General features: G+C 42.5%; 2 pseudogenes; one reads left to right on the top strand and one right to left on the bottom strand.

Moving 5' to 3' along the window:
- Nucleotides 1-9,278: 9,278 nt before the first annotated feature.
- Nucleotides 9,279-9,751, bottom strand: LOC102485886 (microsomal glutathione S-transferase 3 pseudogene; annotated as a pseudogene).
- A 6,496-nt stretch (nucleotides 9,752-16,247) lies between these two features.
- Nucleotides 16,248-18,954, top strand: LOC102485455 (eukaryotic initiation factor 4A-II-like; annotated as a pseudogene).
- Nucleotides 18,955-19,359: the final 405 nt, after the last annotated feature.

The following is a 19,359-nucleotide window of genomic DNA, read 5'->3' as shown; positions in this document are numbered from 1 at the left end:
CTTCCCAAGAAAGTGCTTCTGGTCTGCAAATGTTTTCTCCCATTCCATGGGTTGTCTTTCATGCTGCTGATTGTTTCCTTTCTGTGCAGAAGCTTATAGTTTGATGGAATCCCACTTGTCTATTTTTGCTTTTATGCCTGTGCTTTTGGTGTCATACTCCAAAATATCATTGCCCAGGTCTTATATTTAAATCTTTTTTAAAAACCCAACTATTTTATTTAATTTTGTTTATTTTATTTGACTTTATTTGTTTATTTTATTTACTTATTTTAATTTGAACAGAGAGGGACAGAGAGAGAAAGTGAGAAAGCAAGCCACCAGGTCTGGGACTCGAACTGTGGTCGGTCATGTGGGAGTCCAGTGCCCTTAACCACCAAGCCACTTGCTGGCCCCCTCATACTTAAATCTTTAATCCATTTTGTGTTGATGTTGTATGTAGTGTGAACTAAGGTCCAGTTTCATTCTGTGTGTAGATATTCAATTTTTCTAACACTGTTTACTGAAATGTGTATCCTTTTTCCATTGTGTATTTTTTGGCACTCTTGTAAAAATTAGTTGACCATAGATGCTCTCTATTCTGGGCTTTCTTTTCTGTTTCATTGGTCTATTTGTCTATTTGTGTGTATGTTGGTGGGGGAGGGTAGTGTTTTTTTTTTTTTTTTTTTTTTTTTTTTTAATTTCCAAAGGGCATGCATGATCACCAGAGAGAGAAGGGAGAGAGAGAGAAAGAGAGAGACAGAGAGAGGCAGAGAGAACTCCCCAATAGGGCATGGTCATGCTGCAATCTTTTTTTCTCCATTTCTTTATCTCATCAGGATATGGAGCACATACACACATGGACCCAGTGTGTTTTTCAAGGCCCCAGGGCCAAGATTTGAATCATAGTCAGCCATATGGAGTCCAGCTCCCTATACATTGGACTTAAGTACTGTGTTATGGGGACTGTCCCCTATTTGTCTGTTTTAATGCCAGTACCATACTGTTTCTGATTATTGTAGTTTTGTTATATATTTAAAAATCAGGCAGTGTTATGCATCTAGTTTTTTTTTTAATGATTTATTTAACTTTACTTATTCATTCATTTTTGACTAGAGAGATACACACACAGAGAGAGAGAGAAGGTGAGAGAGCAAGCCACCAGGTCCAGGACTCAAACCATTGTCAGCATGTAGGAGTACCCAGTGCCTCAACCAGCATGCCACCTGCTGGTCCCAACTTCTAGTTTTGTTTTTACTGCTCAAGATTGCTTTGACTATTTGGAGTAAAAACAGCCCTTTTTACATTTGTGTATTTATTTAATGACTAGTGTTCCCAGTCTTTCCTAATCATTGCTAAAAGACAAGCATATAACTGTGCCAAGATCTGGGTCCATTCATCTCACATTAATCATAACATAGCCCCACACTATGCAACCATATATATTTAAACACTTTTTTTGAGAAAGTTTATTCTGGGACCAGCAGTTGGTGTAATGGCTATGTCACTGGATTCCCCTGTAGTCGACCGCAGCTCGAGTCCCAGACCCGGTGGCTTAAACTCATGCTGGGTGGATGTGCGAGCGTGCCCAAGATCTTGAGAGGAGAATGGAGAAGGGATTGTGACATGGCCATCCCCCCGGGAGGTGATTTCTTGCTTTCTGTCTCTATCTCTCTCTGTCTTTCTGGTGAGTGCATGTGCCCTATAGTAAAAATCTCCCCCCCCTCCAAAAAAAAAGTTTGTTTGTTTGTTTATTTATTTATTCATTCATTTATTTATTTATTCTTTTCATGAGAGACAGAGAGAGGGAAAAAGATAAGCACCCTTAACAGGGTCTCACACTGTGATCCCTTTCCCCAGCCTTCCCAGCCAGCCAAGATCTTGAGCACACATGCTTGATATATACAAGTTGCCCTGGAAACTTAATCTGTGGTCTTTCACATGGATCCAGCATTACTCCTGCACCACTAAGTCAGACTATGAACACTTTTGAGGATAGTTTAAGACATATTTTTACCAAATGGATCTGAGAAGGGAGTTGAAGAAGCTGAAGAGTTTCCTATTATATTGCCATTTCATAAATTAGGTAGTAACTACCCACCTACCCACCTCTAAGTTTACCAAGGTCACCTCTGTGACTTAGAAGAGTAGTGGGACAAATTCTATAATTTCCACCCCAAAACATGGTAGGATTATACAGATGTTTACATTTTTGTAAATTTAGTATTTTCTAGATTTTTTTCTCTTTAGAGAGGTTTTCTTTCTTTCTTTCTTTCTTTCTTTCTTTCTTTCTTTCTTTTTTTTTTTTTTTGCTATAGGACACATATGTCCGCTGGACAGACAAAGAGAGACAGAGAGACAGAAAATGAAAACTCATCCCCAAAAGGGGGATGGCAATGCTGCATTCCTTTCTCCTCCATTCTCCTCTTGGGATTTTGGGCATGCACGCACACATGCCTGGCATGAGTTTTAAGCTGCCAGGTCTGTGACTTGAACTGCAGCCCACTATATGAGAGTACAGTGATGTAACTATTATGCCATCTGCTGGCCCCAGGATTTTCTAAACTTTGAAAAAAAATCTAATTTACTGGTGTGAAATATATTCATGTTGGGTAAATTCATTTTACAAGCTATAGTAATGTACAGTGATTGAATGTATAAAATAAAATGATTTTTTTTGAGAGGTTTTTGTTATAGGGCGCATGCGCTCGCCAGACAGACAGAGAGAGACAGAGAGACAGAAAGCGAGAAATCATCCCCCAGGGGGGATGGCCATGCCGCAGTCCCTTCTCCTCCATTCTCTCTCAGGATCTTGGGCACACACGCACGCGTGCCCGGCGTGTGTTTAAGCTACCGGGTCTAGGACTCGAACCGCAGTCAACTATGTGGAAGTCCGGCGACATAGCCATTACGCTAACTGCTGGTTCCAATCAAAATGATTTTTTAAATTCCATTTTAAAGGTAGGAACAGGGCCAGCAGGTGGTGTGGCGGTTAAGGCACTGGACTCCCCCATAGCTGACAGTGGTCTGAGTCCCAGACCTGGTGGCTTGAAAATCACACTGGATGCATGTGCGTCTGCTCAAAATCCCCAAAGGAGAATGGAGGAGAAGGGATTACAGTGTGGCCACCTCCCCAGATATAGGAACATGAAGTTGTTAAAAGCTTACTGACTCTCCCATTCCACCCCTTATATTCATTTATAAGTTATCTTTTATTTAGTTAATTTAATAATATAGTAAGCATCTACAAACACCTCTCAAAACAAAATTAGGCTCTTGACAGTAAGCCACAACTATGTGGTACCCCATCCTGTCCCTTCTTTCTTTACTCTAGTTGACTTTCTAGGCTATAGTCAAATCAGGTTTGGAGTCAGGGGCTGTCTTTATCTCAACAGCTCATCTTTCTCAGTTGTCACCAACAAGGCACATCTGCTTTAGCAAGCTTAATTTTTATTTTTTTTTAATCTTTAACTGGCCTCACCAAAGAAAGCTCAGATTAAATGCCGTTTCCTGTAGCATAATTTTCTGTGTTTAAATTTTCTGAGATATTATTCATCTTGAAGCTATCACCTACCAATTTGGATACAATGTCCTATGTCGCATTCGAGAATTTCTTTCTTCTAGAATAGGACCAGGGAGCTGACTCAGACACCTCCACCCCACACTCCCTGCCCACCTTCTCCCCAGTACCGATTAGTGTTTTCCCTCACTTCTGCCATGGTGTGTAATGGCTCCTGAGGGACATTTTCCTTCTAGTCTCATAATTTAGAGGAGTGACACACGCTGCCATTAGTCACTCCTCCCAGCATCGAGTTGTGTCTGTGTTTCTAAGCATTTATAGACAGCAGCAAGGAGTCATAAGACACATACCCAGACATGAACGGGGGGTTAAAAAAATGACAGAGGGGCCAGCAAGTGGTGTGGTGGATAAGGGTGCTGGATTCCCATATGGCCAACCATGGTTCAAGTCCTGGACCTGGTGGCTTGCTTTCTCACTTTCCCTTTCTCTCTCTCTCTTCAAATAAAGAAAAAAAAAAATAACAATAACAAATGGAAATAAATAAATAAATAATTCTTTAAAACAAAACAAAATGATAGATGTCATGGAACCCCCTGAGTTCATCTTTTCCTTCTTGGGAAGTGAGTCTCAGAATAAAAGTGAATTCTGGGTGGTGATTCGAATTAGTGGAATAAAGGCCTATTTGTCTCACAGATGTTATATTCTGACCAGTTTGCAAGACCTGAAGTTGTCTAGGCTTAAAGTGGTATAAGGAGGCTCATGGCCACTGAGAGAATTTAGATAAGCCCAAGGGGCTTCATCAGAATGGAATCCAGATCTGGAGCCTGGAGATGAAAGCCAGAATAGGGTGGTATACACAGGGTAGAAGAATAGAAAAGAGAAGAGAGAGGGAGCCAGAGGAAGAAGGGACTTGGTACTTTCCACCTGAGGCTGATGGGGTCTGCCTGAAGGGCTCTATTAAGTGAAAAGTAAGAACTTGTTTTATATCATACTTTTGTCTGATTGTCATCAGGGCTGGCCCCTCATAAGATTGTTTTCTTTCATGTCAAGAAGTTGCAGGACTTAAGAACAGAATAATATAAGGGAAATCCTAAGCATGAGTAAAGGTTTGGGTTGACCGGAGCAGGCCACAGCTCTTCTGAAATGATGTGCCAAGGATATGGCTTATGATGGATGGGCTCTCTGGAGGGAGCTGCCTGGGTGTTCAGCTCACATTTACTCTTTGTCCAAGAACTGCCCCAAATCCTAGCAGTGGGGCTTAGTAATCAGGTCTGTGCTAGTTCAGTCTTTCCTGAGGCAGGGGCTAGGTCCAGGTTGAGAAAACTGGGACCTGTCTTTTGGGTAGATCTAGAATATGGAACCAAGAGACACATAGACTCCTCCCTAGAGAGGAGTCACATCAGTGGTGATGTCGTACAGAGGCGCTCCATGACCCTCCATTGTTGAAGTCTTCAGAGTTGCCCGCAGCCTGTCATGTTTGACGCTTGGATTCAATAGGGTACCCAGTGCTCTAATAGGTTCCTTTTTCTCTTTAAACTAATGTTAATTGGCTTCCATTATTTGCAACCAAGAAAATCTTAATTGATACAGCTCACTGAATGTCAAGCTTCTTTTATTAGTTTTTCTAATCATCTTTAAATTTCTCTAAATTTGGGCCAGCAGATGGCGTAGTGGTTATTTTGCTGGGCTCCCACGTAGTTCACTGTGGTTTGAGTCCTAGATCTGGTGGCTTGAAAATTGCAATGGAGAGTTTTAGTTCTCTTGCCCACTATACAAGATGGCAGGTGAAAAAGCTGCAAAGCAGGATAGTAAGGAGAAGAAACCTGAAACCAAGAAGGCTGATGCCAGTGGCAAGGTTAAAAAAAGTGACCCCAAGGCTAATAACCCAAGAAGGGAAGCCCCATTGCAGCCAAAACCCTGTCTTAGTCCAGGGCATCAGCAGATACTCCCGGTCTGCCATGTATTCCAGGAAGGCCATGGACAAGAGAAACACTCGGCCACTAAATCCAGGATCCAAAAGAAAAAGGAGAGGGTTCTTGACACTGTCAAAAAACCAGTAGGTGGAGACGAGAATGGTGGTACCCAGGTGGTTAAACTGCACAAAATGCCTAGGTATTATCCTAATGAAGATGTGCCTCAAAAGCTGTTGAGCCATGGCACAAAACCCTTCAGTCAGCCTGTGAGAAAGCTGCGAGCCAGCATCACTCCTGGGACCATTCTGATCATCCTCACTGGACGCCACAGAGGCAAGAGAGTGGTTTTCCTGAAGCAGCTGAGCAGTGGCTTGCTACTTGTAACTGGACCGCTGGTTCTCAATCGAAGTCCACTGTGTAGAACACACCAGAAATTTGTCATTGCCACCTCCACGAAAATTGATATTAGCAAAGTAAAATTCCCAAAGCACCTTATTGAGGCTTACTTCAAGAAAAAGAAACTACAGAAGCCCAGACACCAGGAAGGTGAGATCTTCCACAGAGAAGGAGAAATACGAGATTTCAGAGCAGCGCAAGGTTGATCAGAAAGCTGTGGACTCGCAAATTTTACCAAAAATCAAAGCTGTTCCTCAGCTCCAGGGCTACCTGCGATCCATGTTTGCCCTTACAAATGGAGTTTATCCTCCTAAATTGGTGTTCTAAATTTTTTGCCAAGAACCTAATTAAGTAACTGATCATATATTAAAAAAAAAAAAGAAAGAAAGAAAATTACACTGGACACGTGTGTGTGCATGCCCAAGATCCTGGGAGGAGAATGGGGAAGGAATTGGGGCATGGCCATCCCAGAGGGGTGACTTCCCACTTTCCTTCTCTCTCTCTCTCTTTCTGGCAAGTGCACATACCCTAAGGCAAAAGCCTCTAAAATTTTTCTCTAATTCCTTCCTATATTTATTTTCTTGCTTGGATTAACTTTCATACAAATAAAGTATGTACTTTTAGGGGGCACAACAGTATTGCTTTTTCTTTGCTTTAAATTTCTTGGCTCATATTTCTAGCCACACTCCCCCAGATGAGTATCTGGGGTTTGAGGGTCAAAATCACATTTCCACCCTCCTCTGTCCTTCACAGTCCCAGTTGTATCCCCGCTCAGGCTTCATCTTGTCAATGGAAGAGGTTATAGATTTTTCCCTTGCTGGGTCTTTTGAGATGGATCATGGAGGCACAGTCATAAAAGAATATCCAGTTTCCATGTAGAGGAAGGAACATTACAATGGTATTTCATTTCATTCAATGATGTAGAAGATGTAAAGGCCTTTGGAAAGTGTGGGAGCTTGCCTCTAAAATGACTCCCAATTACCCTCACCTCCTAGTATTCATGCCTCTCCTGCAGTAAGTAGGTCTGACCTGTGGAACCAGTAAGAGACTGTAGAAATGATGACGTGTGATTTCTGAGCTTAGGTCATAAAAGACATTGCAATTTTCTGTTTGGGGGTCACTCTTGGATCATTCTTTCAGGGAGAAGCCAATTGCCATGTCTCGAGGACCAGTGCTGCTCATAATCCCAAAAGACACATTCCTGAATGCCATAATCCCAATGTTGATGCTGAAAGATTAGAATTCCTAAAGTCTAGAATCCTAGAAGATCATAATTCCCAAGAGATAATTCTGGAAAAATGATTTAAAAGGATGTTAAAGACGTTTATTTATGTTTTTAAAAGCGGATTTATTTGAGAAGCATAAACACACAGCACGTCATAGGCCACTTTGCGTAATAGACAATAATGACATAAATATTTTTGTAAGCATGAACGATCAGGTATGATGAAGGTCCCAAGGGTATAACAGTATGAGCAGATACACTAGATAAAGAAATAGGTAAAAAAAAAAAAAAAAGAGAAATGTAAATACATACCACTGTGGTTGGTAATTGTGTGCTCCCGGCTTTATAACTATGATCCTCTGAAATACCATGACAACCTCGTTTTTGATGAGATCAATCAAAGACCTCTGGTCACCACTGTGTATGCAGTTACCCAAAGAGCAGAGATCTTGAGAAACTTTATCTTTCCCAAAAGCAGATATATGAAAAGGACATCTCTTCATTTATTGAGAAAGTTTCAGTGTCTTTTTGTACACGCAAAGTCAATGTTGTAATAATACATTTTGTGAAGTCAAACTTTAAAAAAATGCATACAGATTACTTAGAACTCTCTAAAAGTCTTAACACAACTTCTACTCAATTTATATGGGGGTTTTGGTCTTCAAGTTTTTGTTTTGTTTTGTTTTGTTTTTGTTTTTGTTTTGCTATGGGATGTGCACACTTGCCACAGAGAGGAAGTGGAAAACCACAGCCCTCCTCCCTGCATGGGGATGGCCATGCTGCAATCCCTTCTCCTCCACTCTCCTCTCAGGATTCTGGGCATGCATGCACACACACCTGGCATTTTTCAAGCTGCTGACTCTACAAGTTGAACCATAGAGTCAGATATGTGGGATCTAGCGCCTTAACCTCCACACCATCTGCTGGCCTTCAGTCTTCAGAATTTAACATTCAGGATCTTAATCTTTCAAGATTGTGATTTGGGGGAGTTTTGATGTTAGGGATTTTAACTTTTGGGGTTTTGAATAATGTTCAGGATTTCAGAATATTATTGTTGTTTTAAGATGCCAAATTTTGGGATAAATTGTTATACAGCAATAACTGAGTAACACAGTAGATGGTGTAATGGTTAAATAACTGGGCTCCTACATAGTGGACTACAGTTCAAGTCCCAGACCTAGTGGCTTAAAACTCATGCCAGGATCATATACATGCATGCTCAAGATCCTGAGAGGAGACAGGAGGGATTGTGGCATGGCCATCCTCCCTGGGGGGTGATTTCTCGCTTTCTGTCTCTCTGGCAAGTGCACGCACCTATAGCAAAAATCTCTCTCCTAAAAAAAAAAAAAAAAGAATGGGACCAGCAGGAGGCTTGGTGGTTAAGGTGCTAGACACTTCCACATGGAGTTTAGTCCTGGATCTGGTGGTTTTCTTTCTCATTTTCCCTTTCTCTCTCTCTGAGTCTCTCTTTGGTCAAATTAAAAATAAATGAATAAATAAATAAAATTAAGTAAATAATTATTTTAAAAATGAGTAACACTGAAATTTATATAAATTCAAGGTGTGATAATTAGGAATTTGGGGGGCAGCAAGTAACAGAATACCTTGCCATAACTTAAATCTTGTGGACATTTGATTGTATGTCAGTGCCCAGGACTGCCCTAACAAAGTACCACAAACTGGGTTGGGTTATAACTGAAATGTATTATCTCATAGTTTTGGAGGACAGAAGTTTGAAATAAAAACATTGGCAGGGTCATGCTCCCTCCGAAGATGCTAGAAAAGATTATTTAGGTCTCTCTTATAGCTTCGGGTAGTGTCTTCAGTTTGTAGATGACTGTATTCTCCCTGTGTCTCTTCATATCATCTTCCTTCCGTGTGAGTGTCTGTCTCCATGCCCACAGTTTTCTTTTTCATCATGACAGCACTCACCAAATGAGAGCCCACCCTCATTTTAATTTGGTTTTAATTTGATTACCTCCATAAAGACCATACAATGTCACATTCTGAGGCATGAGGGATTAGGCCTTCAACCATTATTTTTCTGGAGTGTACAGATTATCCCATAATGAATGCTTACATATCAAGCATCCTGGAGGTAGGATGTCTCAGGCCTCATATGGCAACTATTTTTTGTTTTAATGAGGCTGATGCCACGTAAGGTTTTATTACGTTTAGGAAAAAAAAAAAAAGAGTAAGTGGAAAGGAAGACAAGTCATCCAAAATGGAGGAGAGTGCTAGGTCCCTGTCATTCTTCAATGGCAGCACTTGGACCCCCACCCCCCACCCCCAAGCCAGTTTTCACCCAACCAAGATGCTGGAAGGCCGAGCACAAGGTTGTGCCCATCAGGCCAAGTTGGCAATGGAGCCCAGGGCCCCTCGACTCCGTTTGCTGGGTTCACTCATGTAATAGCCGTAAGCATAAAGCACCCATCCTATGATCCAGGCCAAGCCCAGGCCAGAAGCCATACGTGGGTGGTAAACACTGCCAACAGCTAGGAAAAACAAGAAGGGCGGATACACTTCCAGCGTGTTCTGGTGGGCTCGCTGGGTGCAGTTGAAGAGGTGCCCGTCTTCAGGGTCCGTGCTGTACATGGTAGGGTACTCGACCTTGTACTTCTTGCGGGCCTTGGCGACGTTGATGGCTAGGTGGGCGACCATCACAAAGCTGGCGGCGCCCGTCAGGACCACAAAACCATACTCCTTGGACAGGACGGCCATCTCGCTCTGAGTTAGATTAGAGTGTGTTTCTCAATATGGAACTTGGGGCGGACTAGCAGCCAGTTCTTGAGAAATAAGTTGCTCTGGATCACGTCCGCAGAGCTGGTGCAGACCGCAGTGTCGCAGTGCCGAGTCCAAATGGCAACTATTAATATGTTATACCATCAAAGATACAGGCTCCTTTTATCTCTCTTCTCCACCATCTGTCATTTTGTGGAGATGCTTATTCTCTACTCCTGCTTTTTCCTTCCATGAGCAGGGACATCTATTAGTGTCATTCCTATCTTTTCTCCAGGGAAAATAAAGTTACTTTTTTTTTTTTAGAATTATTTTATTGGGGGACCAGCAGTTAGTATAATGGCTATGTTGCTGGACTCCCATGTAGGCGACCGCGGTTCGAGTCCTGGACCCAGTGGCTTAAACTCACGCCGGGCATGTGTGCATTCGTGCCCGACCAAGATCCAGAGAGGAGAATGGAGGAAAAGGGATTGCGGCGTGGCCATCCCCTCTGGGGGGTGGTGATTTCTCACTTTCTATCTCTCTGTCTCTCTCTGTCTTTCTGGCGAGCGCACGCGCCCAATAAGAAAAAACTTCTTCAAAAAAAATTCTTTTTAATTTAACTCTATTTATTTATTTATTTTAATTTGACCAGAGAGGAAGACAGAGAGGGAGAGAGAGAGAAAATGAGAAAGCAAGCCACCAGGTCCAGGGCTTAAACCACAATTGGCCATGTGGGAGTCCAGCACCCTTAACCAATCTACTGGTTGTTGAAGATACACTACCTACTGGCCCCAAGATAAAGTTACTTCTATAATCAGTAAAGTTAGGTAGGATATGGGCTGATCCCATAGCACAGTATTAAGCACAGTGCTTAGGGAGATGGATCCTACATGGCTGGCCATGGTTCTAATCCTGGCCCTGATGGCTTGATAAACACACTGGGTACGTGTGTGTCCCAGATCCTGATGGCGAGAAGAAATGGATTATGGCATGACCACACCTCATTGGGAGGTACTTAAAAAAAAAAAAAAAAAAAAAACATAGGCAGGATAAGCCGGGGGCTTGTCCTGGCTTCAGTTTTTTTCCTGTCGGAGGTCAGCAATCAGCAGACAGGTCATGTACTTTTCATGGCTCTCTCTCGTGACACAAGCTTTATGTGGGGAGGAGCCTTGCCCCTTGTAGGCATTGATTTTGTGAGTGTGCAGTCTCAGAAACTTCAACACCCAGTAGATTGGCTAGAAACACGAAGACAGAACCTAAGAGTGGGATAGAAAGGAACAAAAGATTCATATGGAAAAGCTTTGGAGGGTGGGCAGGATATGGGGCTAGAGCCTTGTACTCTGGTTGCAGTGATTTGTTGGGAGACAGAATTTTTCCACAGTTGGCTTTTAGTTCTGTGATGCAGGTGACAGACTTATCTGCCTTCTTGTTATTTAGCTCTTAACGTGACTGTGGCTTGTAGAGGTTTGGTCTGTTGATGAGTGCTTGTTCCTGTAGAGCAGAGGTTTTCCAACTTGCACGTGAATAAAATCACCAGGCGGGGCTTGTTAAAACACAGATTTCTTTTTTTTAACAATTTATTTTTTATTTATTCGTTCATTGATTTTTTTAAAAAAATTTGACCAGAGAGAGACAGAGGGTGAGAGTGAGAGAGAGAGAAAGTGAGAAAGCAAGCCACCAGGTCCAGGACTCGAATCCCGCTTGGCCATGTGGGAGTGTCCAGCGCCTTAACCACCACGCCATCCGCTGGTCCGAAAACACAGATTTCTACCCATTGCCCTCCTTTCCTCTGAGGGAGTGTTCTGAGGCAGGTGGTTCCGGTGGCCTACCTGGAAGATGTCCTGTATGGCTGAGTAACCGGCAGATGTTTGCTCGTGAAGCTGTGGCCAGCGTGGCTGCGTCCCAACTTGGATTTGCTTCTTCCCCTTCCCTGCTTCACTTCCCGTTTCCTCACTCTTACTTCCCTGGGGCTTGCCGCTCTCCAATAAAGCACTGGCACATAGGCTTTGCCTCTGGTTCTTTTTGCTGGGAAACCTGGGCTAAGACGGCACTGAAAGGGAAATGGAATTTAAGGGGCTAAATATAGGTGGATTCATGCTGCAAAAATGGTAAGTACATAGTCCTCAAATTAATCTTCTGCTAGGAGGTTTCTCTTCATTGAATTTAAGTCCAAAGGCTTTACGCACTAAAATGACTTACACAAACCCGGCATCCTGGAGAGGCCAACGCCAAGAAGACTTTATCCATCTCTCTTTCAGTCAGCTACTTTTGAATGTCTTCTAGAATCTTTGAAACATTCAGTACTAGATTAGGGAAACAAGATAATAACGGTTCTCTAGGGGAATGGAATAAGCTTGTTTTCTTAAAATTTGGTAGTTTAAGAGTCAGTGCTGTGATAATTGTGTATGTCCTTTTATATCTTTGGACTCTTTAAAAAAGTGTGGTGTTCTGTTGATGGGAATGTAAATGAGTACAGCCATTATGGAAAACAGTACAGAGGTTCCTCAAAACATTCAAAATAATAACAATAATAACAGCTGTACTTCCATGTTCATTGCAGAACTATTTACACTAGCCAAGAGATGGAATCAGCCTGAAGTGCTCATCACCAGATGACTGTATAAAGAAAATGCAATATGCGTGTATATATATACACACACACACACACATACATATATGCACAATGGAACACTAATCAGCCTTTAAAAAGAAGAAAACCCTTAGGGTTAGCAGGTAGCATGGTGGTTAAGGATGCTGGACTCCCACATGGACAACCACAGTTCGAGTCCTGGACCTGGAGGCTGGCTTTCCCCCTGCCCCCCGCCCACCCTTTTTTTTACTCTGTCCTTCTCTGGTCAAATTAGAATAAATAAATAAATAAAGTTAAATTAAAAAAATAATTCTTAAAAAAAAAGAGAAGGAAATCCTTTCATTCGCAATAGCGTGGATGAATCTGGAGAATGTTATGTATGGTGAAATAAGCCAGGCACAGAAGGATAGATACCACACAACTTAATTTGTAGTGGAATTTTTTCTTTTCTTTTTTTTTGGAGAGGTTTTCGCTATAGGGCACGTGCGCTCGCCAGACAGAGAGAGACATAGAGACAGAAAGCGAGAAATCACCCCCCAGGGGGGATGGTCACGCTGGAATCCCTTCTCCTCCATTCTCCTCTCGGGATCTTGGGCACGCATGCACACGCGCCCGGCGTGAGTTTAAGTCACTGGGTCTGGAACGCGAACCGCAGTCGACTACGTGGGAGTCCAGCGACATAGCCATTACGCTAACTGCTGGTTCCCATGTAGTGGAATTTTTAAAAGTCTAACACAGAGAAGTAGAGAATAGAATGGTGATTACCAGGGACTTGGTGGGTGGGAGATTGGGAAATATAGGTCAAATGATAAAACATTTCAGTTAACTAGGAGTAAGTTCAAGAGATCTATTGTACAGTGTGATGGCTATAATTAATTACAGTTTATCATGGCATAGATTCTGAATGTTCTCACCACACACACACACACACACACACACACACACACACACACAAAACAAGTATGTGGGGGAAGACATATGTTAATTAGTTTGATTTAGCCATTACATAACATGTACACATTTTATAACATTGTGTTGTACACAGTAAATACATACAATTTTATTTGTCAGTTAAATAAATAGGGAACCAGCAGATGGCATAGTGACTAAGGTGCTAGACTCTTGCATGGTTGACCATGGTTTGAGGCCTGGGCTCAGCAGCTTGAAACTCACCTGGGGTGTGTTTGCACATGTGCCCAAAATCCTGAGAGAAGAATGGCAGAGAAGGGATTGTGGTGTGGCCATCCCCCCATGGGAAGGTAATTTCTCACTTTTCTTTTTTTGTCTCCTTCTGTCTCTCTGACAAGTGCATACACCCTATAGCAAAATCTCTTAAAAAAAAAAGTTAAAAAGTGTGATACACTGGGACCAGCAGATGGCATGGTAGTTATGTTGTTTGACTCCCACATAGACGACTGTGGTTTGAGTCTCAGAGCCAGCGGCTTAAAACTCATGCTGGGTGCATGTGCTTGCATGTGTGCCCAAGATCTTGAGGGGTGAATGGAGGAGAAAGGATTGCGGCCTGGCCATTCTGTCTTGGGGTGTGTGTGTGTGATTTCTTGCTTTCTGTCTCTCTGTCGTCTCTCTGGTGAGCACACATGCCATACAGCAAAAAAATCTCTAAAAAAAAGAAAAGAAAAAAAGTGTGGTGCACCAGAGACTCGATTGCAAAGTAATTCACTCTATATTTTGGTAAGAGTTTTTCTCTTTATTCATGATAGAGCATGTGTGCACACGAGAGAGAGAGAAGCACCCTCCACAGGGTCTGTTCACACTGCAATCCCCTACCTCCAGTCTTCCAGCCCATCAGATCTTGGGCACTCACTTGCATGCCCTGCGTGTTTCCAATGAGCTGGGCTGGGGATTTGAACTATGGTCATCATGTTGGGTCTAGGTTCTCCTGAGAAGCATATTACCACTGTCATAGAACTAGTCCTCAAAATAATTCACTTCTGAGGTCCTGAACGAGTGTGCACGTGTTGCTGGAGAGGCAGCCCAAGCCGCAGCCACTGAGGACCACTGTGAGCAGATGCAGAGGCTCTGTAGCTGAGGTTGAGGCTGAGCTGAATGGGAAGCCAGGACCATGTGGTATGGACTTTGAAGCCGTTAAATGTTAACACACAGGGACAGAAGACAGAATGATTTTGGACTTCAGATTTCTCTCCATTTTAATCTATAAGTAAGGGATGTAATTTCCTTGGGAATTTTTTGGTGGACCAGTTTATGTTTTATAATACAGTCATTCCTCACTTAATGACCTACCTATTAATGACCACTCTGACTTAGGGCCTGTTCTCAGTCAGGGTGGGGGAATCCCGTTTCTCAGTCTTGGTCATGTACTTGCAATCAAGTAGTATTCACTACTAGCTGAGTTTTTTTTTTTTTTTTTTTTAAGGGTTATTAAATGGCAAAAACTTAAATGGGAACAGCAGTTAGCGTAATGGCTATGTCGCTGGACTCCCATGTAGTCAGCTGAGGTTCGAGTCCCGGACCCAGTGGCTTAAACTCACGCTGGGCACGTGTGCGTGCGTGCCCAAGATCCCGAGAGGAGAATGGAGGAAAAGGGATTGTGATGTGGCCATCCTCCCTGTCTGTCTCTCTCTGTCTTTCTGGCGAACGCACGTGCCCTATAGCAAAAACCTCTCTAAAAGAAAGAATTATTAAATTAATTAGTTAATTAATTTACATTTGTCCAGAGAGGAAAAGAGTCAGAGAGAGTGATAGAGATGGAAAGTGGGAAAGCAAGTCTCCAGGTCTAGGACTTGAACCATGGTCAGCCATGTGGGAGTCTAGCACCCTTAACCACCACGCCACCTGCCAGCCCCTTGTTTGGCATATTATTACTGGAGAATTTCAATATTCTCATGTAGTCTAACTGCAAAGATTCTGATAGATGATGTTAGACACAGGTAGGAATTATTTGGGATGGGAAAATAAATGCGAGACTGAACTCTCTGCCTTAGGGATAATAGCCTGGAAGTGGATTGCATTAATGCTTGGTCCAAATTCACATCAGGGACCTTAGGTGACAGATTCTCCATTGCCTCCATCATGGTCCTGCGGGAGTTTTGAAATAGCTGTGGTCGGTGTTGGGGGTGAGAGACACATGAAGGTGGCAGTAGGGACAATCAGCTTTTTAGGGTAGAGTCAGTCAGCCCCTGTGTTAAACCGTCCTAAACACTAGCTTTATCAATAAGAAAGGATATTTTGATTCTCTGTTCATTAACTCTACTTTTTCATTTCTTGGTGGATTTAGAACCTAGACAAAGAGTAGGGTGCACCTAAGAGCTCCATCATTTTTGCATTGACTCTTTTCCCCTATGCTTATAAAAAGTGGTCACCACAATTCCAGATATTACATCCCCAGTCCAGGAAGGAGAAAAGGTGGGATGCCCCCACATCCTTCTTTCAGACTTAACCTCTTTATTAGGTAGGCAGCTGCTTTTTACCAATCCTCTGTAAATATACTCCTCTTGACCAGCAATAGGATATTTGTTCACATTTGGCTGCCAGGGAGGCTGGGAAAGTGAGTGTCAGGTTCCATCTCTTCAGCGCTGAAGGCAAAGCACAGACAGACTGGACTGGTTGCTGGGTTATCCAACCAACAATAGTGTCTCCTGTAAGATTTTTTTTTTTTAAGAGAGAGATTTTTGCTATAGAGCACACGTGCTCACTGGAGAGACGGAGAAAGAAAGTGAGAAATCACTCTCCCCCCTTCCTGAAGAGGGGATGACCATGCTGCAGTCCTTCCTCCTCCATTTGCCTCTCAGGATTTTGGGCACGCACGCACATGTGGCTTCCAGCCTTGCAGGGCATTTGCATTACTGCTGTGCCACAGCAGTGGGACCACTTCAGCCCTTTTAAAGTCGCCTGTTTCTCCACCTGTCTCACTGTAAAATGGGCATGATGTCACCTTCCTGCCAGGCCTCACGCCTCAGTGCTCTGTACAGTGTGATTGTCATCTGTCTGGAGCTCCTCCTACAGCAGGTCAGATTATTCAGAGCAGCTTGACTATTCTTGTTCATTTTTCTACTTTGGACACATAACCTTTAACTCTGCCTTCTGTCCATATTCTGCAGCTACCCAGGACTACTCCAGGCTTCATTGCTTCTCTTCCATCTTTAACTTCCATGGGACACGTGTCTGGCTTTACTGTTTTGACCCGTAACCTCTCTATGTCTTAGAGTTTATCTTGTCATGGTCTGTGTTTCACTTTCCCAACCAGTCTGCCTGATGTACCACCTGAGGGCAGTCCCACAGATTCCTTACTTAATGTGCTTCAACTGTTGATACCATATGAGTTCCCAGGAGACAACTATAGAACTGAACCTCCATATCCCAACAAGTAGAAAGAGGAAATTCCTACACCTTCTGAGCCTGTGCTATGCTAAACGATCATCGGAGCTCTGCGTTTCTTTTCTAGCTGTATTGCCTTCTAACTTATCAGGATGGTGGAAATTTAGGGTCTAGGCCCAGTAATATAAAAGGTCAACCTCTAATTCATACAGTTCCATACTTGCTGGTAATACCCTCAAATGGATCTGTAGCTTAGACTCCATGACCTCCTTGCACTCTTCTGAGCCTGTTTTCTCACCCAGAAGTCATGGCTTTTTAAACAATTTTTTTAGAATTACTTTATTTAACTTTAGTTTATCCATTTATCCATTTATTTATTTATTTTAATTTGAGCAGAGGGCACAGAGAGAGAGAGAGAAAGTGAGAAAGCAAGCCGCCAGGTCTGGGACTTGAACCACAGTCGGCCACGTGGGAGTTCAGCACCTTTTACCACCATGTCACCTGCTGGTCCCAGAAGTCATGGCTTTAAGCAAAAGAAAATATCAAGCTATCAAGGCTGAACACCTTTCAGTCACAAGCTAGCCAGAGGTATGGAAACTAGAATTTGGACTTTTCTGTTTGTGCACCATTGACAACAAGGAGCACTGCCTCTCTGCCAGGCATGAGGAGATCAGGCTTCTCTTCTGGGTTGACAGCCACCATGACCTGTGACCTGGGAAATTCACATAGCTTTTCTTAGTGTCAATTTTGTCAACTCATGCAAGCTGAGAATTGAAAGGCTCACTTTACTGAGAGATGTGTGTAGCATGAAGAGCACTGGACTGAGGACCAGGAGAAGTTGTTGGATCCTCTGAGTCTTAATGTCTACATCCGTAGAAAGAAGGAGCAGGAGTAGATAAACTTTAAAACTTCCCTTTCAGTTGGGCACTGAGTCGTTTTTTGGGATCATGTCTGGTAGCTCTATAGGTTTAACAGCAGAGAACATGGTGGCCCAGAGGGACTGGACCCCAATGGTGTCATTGAGAGCAACTGGACTGAGATTGTGGATGTCATTGATGATATGAATTTAAAGGAGTCTCTTCTTTGGGTATCTCTGCTTATGGTTTTGAGAAGCCTTCAGCTATTCAGCAGAGAGCTATTATTCCTTGTATTAAAGATCCAAAAGGTAATCCTGGCACTTGGAGATATATGAGAGCAACTTGTCATGCCTGCATTAGGGGAACAAATGTTTGAAATAAAATGCAAAAACTGCAGGCTGAAGCACCACATATTTTTGTTGGCACACCAGGGAGAGTGTTTGATATGTTAAATGGACTGTATCTTTCTCCAAAGTAGATCCAAGTGTTTTTTTTTTTTTTGGATGAAGCAGATGAAATATTGAGCAGAGGGTCTAAGGATCCAATCTACGGGATTTAACAAAAATTAAATGGAAGTATTCAGGTTGTGTTGTTTTCTTCCACAATGCCAACTGATGTGTTGGAAGTGATCAAAAAATTCATGAGAGATCCAATTTGAGTTCTGGTGAAGAAGGAAGAATTGATCCTTGAAAGAATCAGACAGTTTTATATTAATGCAGAGAGAGAGGAATGGAAGCTGGATGCACTTTGCGACCTGTATGAGACACTGACCGTTACACAGGCTGTTATCTTTCTTAATACAAAGTACGGGTGGACTGGCTTACTGAGGAAATACACACCAGGGATTTCAGTGACATGAACCAGAAAGAATGAGATGTTACCATGAGGGAATTCTGGCCAGGGTTAAGCCGAGTTCTGATCACTACTGACTTGTCGACTCATGGGACTGATGTGTGACAAATGTCTTTGGTTATGAACTATGATCTACCTACCAATCGTGAAAACTACATTCGCAGGAGTTGATAGTCGCAGTTGATGATGAGATGGCGCTCAGAACGGCATTCATATAATTTAGGACATGAAATTATAAGCGAAACGGCACACTGTTTGAATAAAGGGCAAGTCAAATTGAAAGAAGGGGTTGACTTGGGAGGAAAGGTATGGCTATAAATTGTTACTGAAGGAGACAAAAAGATCTTTTTTTAAAAATATTATTTCATTGAACTTTATTTATATATTTATTTATTTTAATTTGACCAAAGAGAAACAGTGAGAGGGAAAGTGAGAAAGCAAGCCACCAGGTTCAGGACTGGAACCCTGGTCTGCCATGTGGGAGTCCAGTGCCCTTAACCATCATGCCACCTGCCAGTCCCAAAGAGAGGAGGATTCTTCATGATATTGAGAGTTTCTACAATACTGCAGAGGGGGAAATGCCCATGAATGAGGCTGACCTTATTTAAGTCCTGGAATGAGATAGTGTTGAATGCAGTGCTTGTTGTTGCTGAATAGGCGATCACTACATGGACTGTGCTTCTTTCTTTGGGAATATTTGAATCTTATCTCAATGCTCATAATGGATCAGAAATACAGATTTTGATAGCAAAGCAACATTAGTCATGAGTTCTAGTGAGGAAAGTCACTGGCTTTATTCTCTAGAGTTAGACTGTTGGGGGGGTGTAAAAAAAAAGATGGGGTCTGTAAAATCTTTCTTTCTTAGGAATTGGTTTACTAGTTATATAGATATGGTTGTATTAGATGTTCTCTATCATTTAATACTGTACCTGTGGACTAAAAGATATAAGTGCTATGTGACATCAGACAATTATGTTAAATATCTGCCTTTATGTGTTATTAGCCTGAATAGA

This window comes from Tupaia chinensis, unplaced genomic scaffold, assembly GCF_000334495.1.
Source record: "Tupaia chinensis unplaced genomic scaffold, TupChi_1.0 Scaffold000316_1, whole genome shotgun sequence".
NCBI classification, from domain to species: Eukaryota; Metazoa; Chordata; class Mammalia; order Scandentia; family Tupaiidae; genus Tupaia; species Tupaia belangeri.
The sequence above is the reverse complement of the archived record's forward strand: the minus strand, read 5'-3'. Positions and strand labels throughout refer to the sequence as shown.